The sequence below is a fragment of the Dermacentor albipictus genome, chromosome 1, assembly GCF_038994185.2.
Source record: "Dermacentor albipictus isolate Rhodes 1998 colony chromosome 1, USDA_Dalb.pri_finalv2, whole genome shotgun sequence".
NCBI lineage: Eukaryota > Metazoa > Arthropoda > Arachnida > Ixodida > Ixodidae > Dermacentor > Dermacentor albipictus.
This window is the reverse complement of record NC_091821.1, coordinates 126160782-126176095: the sequence shown is the minus strand read 5'-3', so window position 1 is coordinate 126176095 and position 15314 is coordinate 126160782. Positions and strand designations below refer to the sequence as shown.

General features: G+C 47.5%; 1 protein-coding gene across 5 annotated transcripts in view; it reads left to right on the top strand.

Moving 5' to 3' along the window:
* Positions 1–8169: 8169 nt before the first annotated feature.
* The window catches only part of raskol (Ras GTPase-activating protein raskol), a 249508-nt gene continuing 242363 nt past the window's right edge, over positions 8170–15314 (top strand). For all 5 annotated transcript variants that reach the window (XM_065451149.1, XM_065451146.1, XM_065451148.1 and 2 more), the window contains exon 1: positions 8170–8300. The gene's annotated coding sequence lies outside the window, so the exon portion shown is untranslated. The remainder of the gene's footprint in view (positions 8301–15314) is intronic.

Below are 15314 nucleotides of genomic sequence, written 5' to 3'. Positions count from 1 at the left end.
AACCCGACTAGCATGCCAAAGCAAGCTCATGTTCATTTCTTCCTCGCTCGCTCGCTTACCGCTATACCCGAATTTAGTAAGTGACGCGCAATCTTGCGTTCGCCCCCCTTCCACTTCTTTCTTCCCTTCTCATCACGCTGTCCAGAGAGACACGGATGGTACCTTATTGCCCCGGGAACGTGACAGGCGTGCTGCATGAAGAGCGTGCGTGATGTCTTCTTAGACACGAGTGGCATCACGCGGCGCCGCGGTGCCAGTATTCAGTGGACGGCGCAGCCGCTTCTCCTCGCCGACCTCCGAGTTCACGCTGTTGCTCCATACTATACAGCGTGCTATCCGCGTGCGTTGGATTGCGACCGCCGATCACACATCGGCGGCGCATGCGCTCTTTGCTCGATCACAGCAGAACGGAAGAGCCCGGGCGTCGCGAACCGCTGCGAAAGTGTGCCCGAACATAACCTTCAGCGCTGCACCTCGCGAGAAATGCGTACATACGCGTGGCGCTCGCCCTTTTAAAGCGTGCCCTTGCACTTGCTTGACATTGCCCTGAAATTGAGCCCGCTGCTGGCAATCGAGGGAAAAAAGCAATTTACAATTTATCAGCCAGCGCCGAAAAATAAGCAGCAATAGAAAAACGCGTTCTCATGCATCAAGCGTGCAAAAAAAAAAAAACATGGTGATGCATCACACCTTGAGGAAAGAGAAGATAGTGCAAAGTTGCGTGTCACTTTTCTTTTTTCTTTTTTTTTGTCCGTTCCTTTATGGCGTTTGTTTATTTCGTTTTATATCCGTGCGCTCACATATTGTTTTAGCGCTGCAGAGTCGTATCGCGTCAGGAAAACAAGCATTACTATACTTTCTGTCAGCAAAAAGAAGCGTCTTCTCTGTATCTCTGTCTTTGTTATTCCTTGCTGTATATCCTCTAATGTAATTTCCGGTTAATGATGGCAGTGCGAACGCACAAGAAAATTTTAAAATCCGAGGGCTTCCGATTGGCTGATAATTAAGAGATTTAACATTTACTCTGTTTCTTAATGTATTTTGACGATAACGGCGCAATGATGACGCTCATGGCGTGCTGATTCAAGAGGCCTTGCAGAAGTCAAAAAATATTTGCGCCTTGATAACAGAGCCAACAAAAAACATCCCATACAGTGCCCACGGAAACAATAAATGGAGAAATTTAACGGGACACAGCTCATTATAGCGTGTCACGCCGCGATGCCGCTAGGAGAGCTAATTAAGGTGACTAAATGGGCACACGGGCTTTGCTTGCGCTGACGCCAAACTCTGAGGAAACTTCCAGCTCTGTTATTTTCGAGAGTAGCAGATAATGCGCTAACAACACGCTTGAGCCAGTTTTCCCAGCCTGCAGAGCTACCGCGTTTTCATCCCGAGCTCAAGACGAGCGCGTGAACTTGCTCAAGGTACAAAATAAAAGCGAAGTATTTATTTGCCTTCCAGTGCTTCTCTGTCACACATCGACTTCTGGCTCTTAGCAAACGCGTCCCTGTAGGCGCATGATTAACGGAACTTGTCACGACGTGCCTCAACCCCTATCTCAAACTAATAGGGAGAGTTTGTGCACGCGAGCCAAATGTCTGCCGCCGTCCCATAATGCTGCACCTCTGCGGCTTCGAGCGCGGCGCACGCGACTTGTCGCGCGGTAAGTAACGAGCTTTTAAGAAGCGCGCAAACGGCGCTGTTCAAAGCACCCCGCCCACTCTCTTTACACCCATCCGGCCGTAAGAGCGGTTTGTACCACACGAGAACTGACCGCGGTGAAATATTAACGGGTGAAGCGGTGATAACCAGACAAAACCAAGTCGGGCGGGTGCCTTTGGAGCGAAGCCACAAGTAGTTTCCCAACGGCCACGAATAATTCATTTTACCGGCGGCATGATTAATAATTTACTGAGGATTCCCACTGTTAGCCGTTCCATGTCCTTGTTTATCGCTGAAGCTGATAAATTAGCATCCGCGAGCGATCATGCACACAATGTCTTATTTTCAAGACGAAGCTCAAAATAGCAAACACAATACTTTTTTTTCTCCGCACAGCCCAACACACCCGAGCCCGGAGATTTGCCTTCGGTCATGCATATATATGCCACCGGTCATCACGAAAACCTCCAGTCAGCAAGCCTCGAGTTGAGATGACCAGCATAATCGGATCATGCATGCTACGCCTTTGAACTTCCTTCTTCCAGCGTCCAATTAGAGACATCTTTGTGGAGATAATTTAAATGAAGCTGGACGAAGAAGAAAGAGAGAAAGGGAGACTTAAAGAAGGAGCAGCTTTATGAGAGAAAAATAAGGTCGTTTGTCATAGGCAAAAAGCGTTGGGGGGGGGGGGGGGGGTAGTAAGTAAAGCAGCGGACAAACGAAAATGTGAGCGGGCAACAGCATGGCAAAAATTGGAGGGGAGAGGCTGCGTACTGGCTCGGCGAAGCCTCGACAACATTAATGCTGGCGTATACATCAATCAAGTTTCACAGACACGTTAAATGAGGTGGTAAGGGTGCCTGTTCATGAAAAGGCACGCGAAGACGCTCCAACAGCCACACATCTACACAACCGCGCACGTAAACACGCAAAAACACGCCTACGCGCACCCATCTGCGCTATTTACTCATGCAGATGTATTGTGGCATTCCTGCAACCCTGACATGGTGTGAAAAGTATAGAATTATGCACAAAGTCTGCAATAACAACCCCTCTAGCTGCATCCAGGAAGTGCGCGCGCTGCTAGGGGGAATGCGTATCCTAGCAGTGCGTCTCCTAACCCGTGCGTCTCCTAGCCCTTCGCTTGTAACGTGCTTCCTGTAGCGTTGGAAGCAGTCGAACAAGGCGGGTCCTGTACCCTTAGTAGTGCTTTTGAGCAGCTGTTGACACACGCTCGCAACAGTCCAACGGGGATTATGGCGGCGCCCAGGAAGCTCTCGTTATAAAAGTGTGTGCGCTGAGCGAAAACCTCTCGTGGACCTCCCCCCCCCCCACCCCCATCCTCCCGCTTCTCTGTTCACCTTGGCGAAAGTGCAACCTTTTACTCATGTTCTTGTTTGCATTTTCGCATAACTGTGAGATTTGCTGCGGAGGGGAGGGGTCATGTGCATGCATATACACTGACACCTCATTTTCTCTGAGGCCCCGGGGCTACGAGCAATACCGGATACCCATCCAGCGGAGGGTTGCAGAGCCGCGGGCGCTCGAACCACGCAGGGACAAAGACGCTCAGCTCCCTGGAAGGCGCCCACAGAAAGTTAAAGCGCTCGAAGAGACAACACGTGTCATAAAATTGGAAACTCGTGCGCGCTCGCAAATATTGTGCTCGCGAATTTCTCCTTTGTGCAACGCGTGCCTGTAGTATACCGTTTCTATTCTTCCCTTTTCGTCGGGCGTACGTAAACGCCCTTTTTCTGCGCTGTGTCGTGCCATAGGATTCAGACGAGTGGGATCATTCGACAGATCGCATCCGCCACACTGTTTAGACACCTTTTGTTTCACGTACGCTATTTAATAACCTTGTTTCACAATATTGCTCTGTGTACGTGGTACCGTCTATCGCTTTCTACTAGTCGTCAGCTTTCCTCACGATTGTATTCAAATGTGTTTTTTTAATGTTTTCTTTGAATGAACGCTAAACCCGCCGTGCTCAGTGGCTATGGTGTTGGACTGCTGAGCACGAGGTCGCGGGATCGAATCCAGGACACAGCGGCCGCATTTCGATGGGGACGAAATGCGAAAACACCCGTGTACTTAGATTTAGGTGCACGTTAAAGAACCCCAGGTGGTCGAAATTTCCGGAGTCCTCCACTACGGCATGCCTCATAATCAGAAAGTGGTTTTGGCAGGTTAAACCCCATAATTAAATTAAATTAATGAATGCTAAAGTGATAAAAGCATGTGCCTCTCCCTTACTGAGCGGTAATTTTGACTATGCCCTCAGCTCATTTATGCTGCCATAAATCGAAGAGTTCGGCACACTTATTCACTCGCTTTCACTCGCATTTATTCTAGGCCGCGACAGGAATTTATTGTCGGTATTAGTGAGGTGGCGTGACCTTGAATGTACGTGAGAGCGAATCCTAGCCAGTATGGGTGCATGTGACTGTGTACATGAATTAACGCGTTCAAGTGAAAGCCGCCATAATAGCAAATAATGATCGCTACAACGGGCTATAATGCACACTGCACATGATTAATTACGAACAGCAAGGAGACACCAGAGGATGGGTAGTAAGCAGTAGAAGGCTATGTGCAATAATATACAGCTCGCGAATCAACATTGCACCCTCACTGTCATGTCACCCCACATCGTGTATGTCACACGGCCGCGCTCGCCGTCACAGTGGACAAAGCAACTGCGCAATGAAGCCATTGCGGGTGGCGAGCCGCCCCTGAGAGTGCTCAATCTCGAGGGCAGCCCCGTGAAAACCGTGTAGCGTAGTGACAACCAGGAGGCATGCTGTTAACTGGCGACAGAATGATAAAAAAATGAAGTGCTGCACATCATCAGTCCTTTCAAACATAAAAAAATATATATATGTATGCGGATTCAGTGCGTTACGAAATTTGGCTTAGACGAAGCTTTCATTCGCGTTTGCGAGGAACGTTGCTCTTTAACGACCATATACAAGTGCAAGGCACACAGTGACCAAATGGTCCAATTTTCCCCGGGAAATCACTCAACGTAATCTTGTGACACTCAAACATGCGAATTCGACGTAGGACGACGATGATGACGGGAACGGGTGATGACTTGAAATGACGCCCAAGGAACGACCACGATGGCAGGGCAATAATGGCATGACGACGATGCAATGACGACGATGACCTGAAAATAACAGCATTACTACTGTATGACGACACCGGGTTGATGACGACAGAATGATGTCGACTGCCTGACCACAACGGCACGATGACGATGGAATGACGGCGACTGCATGATAACGACGGCGTGACAATGACGCAGTGGCGATGATGGAATGAGGACGACGACATAATGGCGAAGGCATGACGACAGTTGAACAAAGACACCCTCAGTGACGACAGTGGCATAACGACGAAGAAATGACGATAAATAATTGACGACGGCGGAATGATGACGAGTCCATGGCAACGAAGGGATGATTACAATGAAATGAAAGCGACAAAGTGACGACGGAATGACAACTATGACACAATGACGAAGCCATGACAACAACGCAAGGATGACGACAGAGTGATGACGACAGAATGATGATGGCGGTAAAATAATGGACGTGTGATGACGATGCAGTGACGACAACGGAATGAAGATGACGGAACGATGACGACGGTATGGCAACGAAGGAATGACGATGACGGGAATGAAGGCGACGAAATGAGGACGACGGTGTGACGATGAAGACGTATTTGGGTCGGAGCCCACGTATGCGCTTACATACATCACCTGCTGCTCCAGTCCCCTCAATTTGCACGATATCTGGTAGCGGTTTTCGCTATGCCCAGGACCGGTCAAATGTGCAAGAGTGCAGAAGGCAGCAGCCAGTAACCAGCACCCGCAACGTGGGGGAAAGACGCAGAGAAAGTTTCGCTTGAAAATATTCTTCAGAACAGTGCAATTCCACTGTCCACCGAACGCCATGAGGTTCTCATCGCGAGCAGAGTACATAGTCACCGTCGTGTGCGTGCGCTGCTGTTCTGTTTTGGCGACCTCCGTCTGCGCTTTTGCTGCAGCTCACTATAGCCTCCACGATGCTGAACGATTTTAGTGATACTGTATAGACGAAAACTATACTGCTAAGCAACACAAGAAAGTTTGGAGTAAGGCAAAGGAAACTACTGTAAATGTTTATTTACTGGACGCGCGTTCCCTGCAAATAAATAAGAAAACGCTAGTTCATAGAGTCGGAAGACAAATGCCACCTTCAGGCAACACTGTCTGCATAAAAACAGCACTGCTTAGAGTTAGTTATAGCATTTTGCACGCTGATTAAGATGTACGCCGTCAACTGATAGATAGTATACGCCATTATTCTGTATGAGACACCTTTAAGCGAGATCTTGATGCCTCAGAACGGTGTTAGGTTTAATCTCAACGAGGGCGTTAAAAACGCGAGGGCTATATTTAACATTCTTGGTTATCAATTACATCATAAATGATAACCAATAAACCTATCATAAGAAGCCAATAAACGAAGACACCAAGGACAGCATAGGGGAAATTATTTGTACTTGATAACTGAGTTAAAGAAATGATAAAAAATAATGGAAAGGAAAGTGGATGAAAAAGCGAGTGGCTGCAGGTGGGGCACAAGCCTGCGTCTTCGCATTACGCGTGCGATGCTCTTACCAATTGAGCTGCCACGGCGCCGTTTTGGGGTGTTTTATGGCGTGTTGGGGCATTTATGTTTATCTGCTAGAACTAAAGCGGGTAGTGTTAGCCAGCACCACCACTCATGGCCTTGACGGTGAGTGAGGAATATCCTTTCCGCCGCATGGGTCACGTGTACATAATATTTTTGTGTGTGTGTGTGTGTGTGTGTGTGTGTGTGTGTGTGTGTGTGTGAAGGCAACTGGTTATTAAACTCACACAAGCTACTTTTGCTGCTGGATTAGAGGTCTCGCTATGTAATGAACGAGAATAAGGGAAAGCGAGAGCCGCATTGTTTAGTTGTTGTTTTTTTTCATCCCCTTTTATTTCCATTAATTTATCATCTCTTTAATTCAATATAATAGGTACAAGTGATTTCCTCTATGATGTGCTTCGTGTCTCTGTTTGTTGGCTTCTTATGATATGATTAATAAAAATCGGGCCCCTCGGTTAGTTCGCTTTCTTCCCGTTCATTACATAACGAGGGTCTCGAATCCGGCAACATTGATGTCTTCAGGTAGCATTTGTGGGTTTATTGACCAGTTGCCTTCACCCAAAAACTTCACGTAATCGTGACGCCTGCGGCAGAAAGTATGTTCCACATCCGCTGCCAATATTTGTGAGTGGTGGCGCTGGCTAACACTTCCAGGTTTAGTTCTAGTAGATAAGCATAAATACGCCAGAAAGTGGATAGGAAAGCGGCATCACGGTAGCTCATTTGGTTAGAGCATCGCACGCGTAACGCGAGCACGTGGGTTCGTGCCCCTCCTGCGGCCAGTTGTTTTTTCATGCACTTTCGTTTCCATTAACTGATCATTTCTTTAGTCCAATAATAAGTACAAGTCATTTCCCCTATGCTGTCCTTGGTGTCTTTGTTGGCTTCTCATGATACGACTAATAACAAATCGGGCCCTCGGTTTTCTTTGTTCTTCATAACCAATAAACCTGTAACCTATAAATTTTATAGGTGTATTTCCTTAATCAGCCGATGAAGCCTCGCGAAAGAAATACACCAACAAACTTGGTTATTATATTATCGAACTTATGCGTATGTGTCTTGCATTACTCATCGGCTGTGCCTGTGGTAGTCATTAATATACTGCAACGCGAGCCCTACAAGTCGTACAAGTAATCCAATTTAACGCAGTGCATCGAATAATAACAAAGTGTGAAAGGTGTCCAATGTCATGTGAAAGGTGTGAAGTTCGTTCAAGAGTGCTACAACGCCCATGCGCAGCTTGTGTGACACCACTCTTGCTTATATTGAAATCTGAGGTGATCTGACGGTGTGAGCTGACTTCTGTTCCTTGTGTACCTGTCACTTAGATTTCTTTCTGTTGTTTGGCTCAATACGTCTGTCACTCCTGCGCTTGCGCCGCATAAACTCTGTGCATGCATATGAACCACAGTGCGCGAATACCGCTCGGATAACTGCATTCCTTCTCGGTAGTTATAATAACAATATTTGGGGTTTTACGTGCCAAAACCACTTTCTGATTATGAGGCACGCCGTAGTCGAGGACTCTGGAAATTTTGACCTCTCGGTAGTTATGTTAATATCATGTATTTATGTGCAAAGAAGTAACCGAAGGCAATTTCAGACGGCAACATTTCCTTGCGTCATATGTAAGAGCCGCAAAAAAAGACACTCAAGCACCATGAAGGAGGAGGAAGCGAGAAAAACGGGGGCACGAGGCGCGATCTCGCAGTGTTCGGACCAGGCGGACAGCAGTTCCGGGCTCTTGGGGTGAACGAGGTCCTGCCGGGCGAGACGCGCGTGGCAGGGTGTGGAGGGCCGCCGAGCCGAGCGCGGACGATGGTGTCCGAGGCACCAGGGCTCCAGCTGCTAGTGCTCAAGACGCTGGCGGACCCCAGCAGGACCACCGGTCCCTGAGCTGCCGCACCTGAGCTGCGCCGAGGAGCGTTCCAGTCCGGCACAGAGGTAATTGTGCTGGGCGCGGCCCTCACGTGCGATTATCGCACGTGGGTTGCGAGCGGCGTACGAGCCGGGCACCGAGGCCGTGCAGGGCATCGCTTCTCCAGGCTGCCGCTGATGCTTCTGAGCGTGTTGTGCGTCCAGAGAACCGTGCTGGACGGGGCCTGAACGCTTCGTCCTCGCAGCCGACTGGGTGATACGGTGACGTTACAACGGAACCGAGAGCCTCTCCAGCACGAGACTGCGTCCAGAAATTTATTCTCATGTGCTCCTGTGTGAACGTATTGACTGCCACTACGCAGCTTGTTAGCTTTATTTTTACTCTCTTTATGGTTATTTGATTTAATTGTTCACAATAGAGCAAGGTTCCCAAACGCTCTCCCGCATCACTGCGCACTAGCAACAGTGCCGAACCGTCCTAAACACTGCGTTTTGCAATCGTATTCCGAAAGAGAGAGGTGCCTTAAACGGGACCAAGCATCTCGGTACTGAGACTGGCGCACAGCCGATTGTTTCAGTAGACAATTACTTGACATATTTTGCTGCCGGAATGCAAGCACACTGCGCGATGAGGCACGCAGCGAGGATTGATTGATTGATTTCAAAAGATTGATTAGTGTCCCCGGCCTTTCCAGAGCACTCGTTTTTCAGATGAAGTAATGATAGCCAGTGCAAATAAAATGAGAATAAAAAGTACCTTTGCGCCGACACGCTGAATACAATACTTACAGATAGAACACATTGCACTAATCGTATATCTTAGAGCACAGCATAAGAAAAAAAGAAATTGTCGCATAAATTACAATCGCGGACATACACACATGCTACTGACAACAAGAAATTGTATACTACTGGCCACAGCAAGAAAAGGGACAAAATAATAGTATTAGTAATAAGAAAAATAACAACAACACTAGAAGATTCAGCAAAGGCCCTACCCTGTCTTGACAATTAAACAAATGAAAGTGACTACGAGTACGAGCAACTAGTAACTTGCGTAGCACTCTCAAACACGATGAAAGGATCAAGCTCCAATAGTGTGCGTTGTGGATATTCACTTGGCAATTTCGGGAAAAGTTCACCTCGTCAGTCCGGATACCTTCGTGAGAAAGTCAGAATCCTGCTTCTCCTGAATCAAAATCCAATTTGCAAAGTCGAGTCTGTTTTGGAGATCCCCTGACTCCAGGCATTGATGCAACTGCAGATGATAGGGGTGCAGTGCAGCTGTTTTCAAAATCATCCAGGCAGTTGAGTTGGACACACCGAGCTGTGCGCTCCCGCTGCGCATGCTAGCGTGTGGATTAGCCGCTATGAAAGACAAAACGTTGGAGCGAGCCTCATTATTTATGACTGAAGCTCTCTGCCTCTTTCTTGTGAAGCTGCCGGTTTGCTTCAGCGACTCGTAGGAGTTCAATATTGTCATCGGGCTCGGTCGCGTACCTGGGTGCCAGCTTCGAAATATTCTTGCAGCCTGCCGTCTCAGTCCGCCTGCAGCTCCTAGGACAAGGATCGTGTCTGCTTTTTCCTCGTTAGAAAAGGGCATTCCGAAATCGCTCGCGCTTTAACAGTCGATGCACGATACAGTCTGTTTAACCCGCCGTGGTTGCTCAGTGGCTATGGTGTTGGGCTGCTGAACACGAGGTCGCGGGATCGAATCCCGGCTACAGCGGCCGCATTTCGGTGGGGGCAAAATGCGAAAACACCGGTGTACTTAGACTTAGGTGCATGTTAAAGAACCTCAGGTGGTCGAAGTTTCCGGAGTCCACCACTATGACGTGCCTCATAATCAGAAAGTGGTTTTGGCAGGTAAAACACCGTAATTTAATTTTAATAGTCTGTTTATCGCTGTCTGGAACTACCACCACCACGACCGTCAGTAACATTACGAAGCGCAGGAGATAATGGTTTCTAGCTTAAACCGAATAGCCAGCGCTTGCGTCGCTGCTCTGTCGCTTTTTAAGCGGAAGCGCGGCTATATCTGTTTGTGCGCGGAACGCTTGGGCATGTCACGTTGGGTTTTTTTTTTGTGTGTGTGTGTATTTCGCGGGAATCCGCAGTGAGCTGAAAAACACTAATACTTAATAGATAGAAAGGCAGAAACTGTTTATTCGGACGTTTTGCAAACCACTCTGCCACTTTCTAATTGGAATTTTTTTCCTAGCTTCGTTGCTTCAGAAGTTAGTTAATTAATCTTGACTAATTATCTAATTAAAGAAAATACAAAAATAGGGGGACACACTGCAGACTAAAGTGAGCAAAATGCATTTGGTCGCGTCGTCTTAAAGTTCATCGGCATATTTTTAAACTCTGGTAAAGTTAGCTAAAACACCCTGCACAATGCGTCAAACAAGACAAATAAACATGTTGTGCAATCACAAATATTCACGTATCACATAATGTTAAGGCCCGCCTCCCTCCCTCCACTGCCCCGCTGACGAAGTTATCGCCCTTGGACTTTATACGGAACATGACGGCGACGGCGACGACAGGAATGCGCCTTGAGTGTCTATATAATTGCTATCGCAATAATACAATAAGAGTATCCAGCAACTGAAGAATCCCGTTGCCCATTACTTTTAGCAAAAGAAGTAACAAAATCGAACTTTCACTATGCGACAATTCGCTGCGCCGCAACAATGTATTTCGCGTGTGTGTAGGGGGGGGGGGGGGCACCGAAATGAAGAAACGCAAAGGAAAGCATGTTGGCCGCAATCGAATGCCTACTTGGGGTACCTAATGTAGCTACCGAAGGAATATCGAAGAAAACGTTCCACAGAGAACCACATGCATGCGGCCCGTTATCCTACACTAGTGAGATAAAAGAGTTTCCGGAGACGTTGCGATAACATTGATATGATGGTGATGCCCTCAAGCGAACGCATTGCAATCTGTCGAATCCCCACAGTGATGGCGGCGAGCGACTATTGCTTCTTTTTCTCGTCTGCTAGCCAGAAAGCGTCCAAAACTCTCCGCGGCCAAAATCCACTCGGCCAGAGAAAAACGAACGCGCCCCGCAGTGCGCCGCGCGGTTGTCAAGGCAACACGTGAAAAACGCATGACCTCTGGCTGGCTCTGGCAGCCCGCGGGTAGCGAGAACAAGAAAATTGAAGAGGCTCAATGTGTCCTCACGAATAAAAGTCAAAAGAGAAAAAAATAAATAAGAACGCAGTTACCTTTACTGGCTTCAGTTTCTTGACATGGATGCTTTGGCGCAGGTGAAAAAAAATGTTGATATTCTTTTCTGTGATGTGTTGCCACAAATGAACCATTACAACGCTTCGTCTCATCGAACCTCTCTGCGTTCTTTGTCAACTTGTCTGATAGTGTGTTGATTTCGCTTGTCTCGTTGTATGGTCCGATGTACGACTCTAGAAAAGTCAATGCAGCTTTGGCGTCAAACGTTTATAAGAACAATAAACCCACAAAGATACGGAATTGAAAATGTAAAGTACGACCGGGCTGCTTCTCACCTAAATGCAAAAACTGCAACGCGAATAAGGCGGACCTGACACATATGTTGAGCAAGTGCCCCAGGATAAAGCCTAAGGCGGGACTCCAACTTAATAACATTTCGGACTGGGAGGTAGCGGTGTCCAGCTCGGATCCCGTAGTCCAGCTGCGGACCCTCAACAAAGCTTTGGAGATTGCCGAAAGTCAAGGACTTACGGCCACCTCACGCCGCCTGGCAGAAGAAATAACCCAGTAATTCACGTAATTCGAAGGTCTCACGAAAATAAAGTTTTTCCTCCTCCTCCTCTCTGCTTTATCCCGCCTCCCTATGTAATGCCCCTTGTGGGACTTTAGTGTATATAAATAAAGAAGAAGCATACGCGAGCATCAGCGATTACGATAGAATGTGCAATGAGTCATATTTGAATTTCCGGCGCGCTTCACCCATAGATCATATTTGGACGACCGATAACTGTGCTCGCCACTTTTAATGTTGATTCTTCTTGCTGGTCGCAATAAAGGAGTTGAATTTTTGGATTCTGGGATTTTACATTTACCAAAACCACGATTTCATTATGAGGCACGCCGTAGTGGGGCACTCCTGATTATTTTGACCACCAGGGGATCTTTAACGTGCCCCTAAAGGACGTTCTTGCATTTCGCCCTATCGAAATGGCGGCCGCCGCGGCCGGTATTTGTACCCGCGACCTCGTGCTTAGCAGCGCAACACCATAGCCGCTAAGCCACCGCAGCGGGCAAAAGCTACATATTTAATTAGCCCTTTTGCCAGTTCTATCCTTCACCGCCACTACGTGAGAAAATGATAGTATGCACTATCAAATCTGCAGCCTTCCTCAGTCCAAATATTGATGTGCATTGACAGCGTTTGTATTTGGACATCAGGCTTGGAGTGGCATTGATATAGTATAACTGCATCAGGAACGCTTAGGTGTTAGCATTCGTTTTCTGAAGAGCTGTGACATAATATCCTTAGTCGACAAGTCGGCAGTACTGCCCTGTATAAGTGCCATGCTCGTCGGTGTTATGGTCAGCAAGACTGTATCGCCTTTGGCTGAACGCTAACAAGGAAAGCTCTCATATCGACGATTGACGAGAGTATATTAAGTTCACACTGAATGGTGCTGCGATGCATCACAGGCACTAAAATGGATTGAAAAATAAGCTAGCTCTCCAAACTTCATTAAACTTTTGTCTCAACTACTAGTTCATCACCAGTCTTGCATTGGATGTCTCAATCAAGCGAATGCAAGCTGACACAACCCTAGTAGCCTGAAGTTACACTCTGTGTCGGAAAACCGCGCAAAACCCAGGATGTAGTGCTTATCACAGAATCGAAAGTACGGTATATCCAAGGGCTTTGCATTCAAGAAATACGCCGTCATTCAACTGAAGTATATCAACTATAGGCACGACACCCATCGGCTCGCCAGCCACATTATATGCCAATTACAGCCATAACCAGCGTCTGTGGCTGTAGGAGGAGGAGACAAAGGAGAGGAAAGACAGGGAGATTAGCCAGTGTAAGTACTGGCTGGCTACCCTGTGCTGGGGAAAGGGGTAAAGGGAGTAAAAGGAGAAAGAAAAAGAAGAGGGAAAAATAAAAAGAAAAATAAAAGAAAATTCACACAGTAACGCGAAACTATGCTCTACAACGTTCAAAGGCGGTCGCACAATTCGCATGTCCTTAAAAACTTCAACAAAGCCCTTAAGGCCTTGAGTGCCGAAGCCCGTCTGGACCAATGTCCTAAGAGCTTTTTTCTCTGTAAAGGGGCGATTGTCCAGTTTTGCGAGAGCGGTCACGAGCACTGTTCTTCGCACTGCGTAACGGGGACAGTCACAAAGGAGGTGTTCAATCGTCTCCTCGCAGCCGCAGGTGTCACAAGTAGGGCTGTCGGCCATTCCAATGCGGAATGAATATGAGTTCGTGAATGCCACGCCGAGCCACAGGCGGCACAGAAGTGTTGCTTCCGCTCGTGGCAACCCTGGTGGTAGGCGGAGTTGCAGACGTGGATCCAATTTGTGGAGACGTGCGTTCGTGAATTCACTGGTGTCCCACAGATTCTGTGTAAGCTCACGGGCGAGGGAGCGAAGACTTGTGGCTGCATCTGTTCTTGACAGCGGTATGGGTATAATCTGGGCGCCATCATGAGCCGACCGGGCAGCGTCATCCGCACTGTCATTTCCTGAAATTCCACAGTGACCCGGTATCCACTGGTAGACGATGTTGTGTCCCTTGTTGATTGCGTGATGGTGGAGTAGTCGGATGTGTCTGTGGCTGTATCTGTCAGCTTACCAACGCGGCACCATAACTCCTTACAGGTTCTGAGCCTTGTGTCTTCTCGAACGCACTGGTTGGATCGGGTCCTGTGCAGCACGTGCCCGATACTTTGGCATCCATCAGCAATCAAACAGCGCCTTTCCATATATTTCGCTGATGCGCCTGACAAAAATGATCTACGCTACTACTTAACAAAACCAGCCAGTCATGATTGTCATGTTCAGTGATGTATGCGTTTCTTGGCGAAATTGTGCCCGGGAGTGGTTACGCGGGCTGAGGTCCGGACAGGGTGAAGTGAATTATTTAAATACGCCTTTTACATACGTCCACACAGTAGAAATCCGAGACGGCTTAAATATTTATAACGACGATTCGACCTCGCATACCATCTCAGCTGTAGCTGCTGTCAGTGGCAATGGCACAATGTCATTACTGCTGTTATCTTAAAAGGCCACTTTACCTTCGAGGTGTCCCACGTGACAACATGGAATTTACATCCGCCCGTGCCAATGCAAAATATGTCACCGGTGAACCACCACAAAAATGGGTCGTGTTTTGCGAATCTATAGTAGCTCTTCGGAGCCTCCAATCTGCCTTATCATTACAAAACATACAGAAGATTGTAAATGACATAAGTGAAATGAACCATAAATTTCTGGAAAATGTACACGGCATCATCTTTCAAATACAGGGTTGCCGCTTCGCCGATTTTCTACCGGCACAGACGGTTATTCTCTCGCGATACCGATTGCTGGTTCGATCCCCACACCGGCAAGTTATCTGCTGGTTTTCGTACTGAATTACCGCATTCTAGGCTGCATCGCAAGCACGTTCATTCGTACTTCCTTGATCTTTGCACCATCGTATTGCGAGACTGAGCCATCCACCCTCTTGCCTGCTTTTCATTGCGACAGCAACAATACAAGTTGTCCCAACTATCATGCACCAATACTTAAAAATATGCAAATGCCACGTAGATGGACCGAATCAAGGTAATGTTCTTTGCCGTCGCTATGGAGTACTCGGGTTATTTTTGCATTCCACCTAATTACATAATTTGTCCTAATTAACTAATCAGCTTCTCAATTAGTATAATTAGATTAAATGTGTCACTGGGAAAATTGTGCGTCTAGAAACATGGAAAATACCCGATACAGCTTTTTGTTGCTCAATACGTGCTACATAAAAGCGTTTTTCCGAGCTTGAAATAAGCCCGCGAATACATGCAAAGTGCCTCGAGCCCGGCAATTTGCGTGTATTCGCGGGCTTCT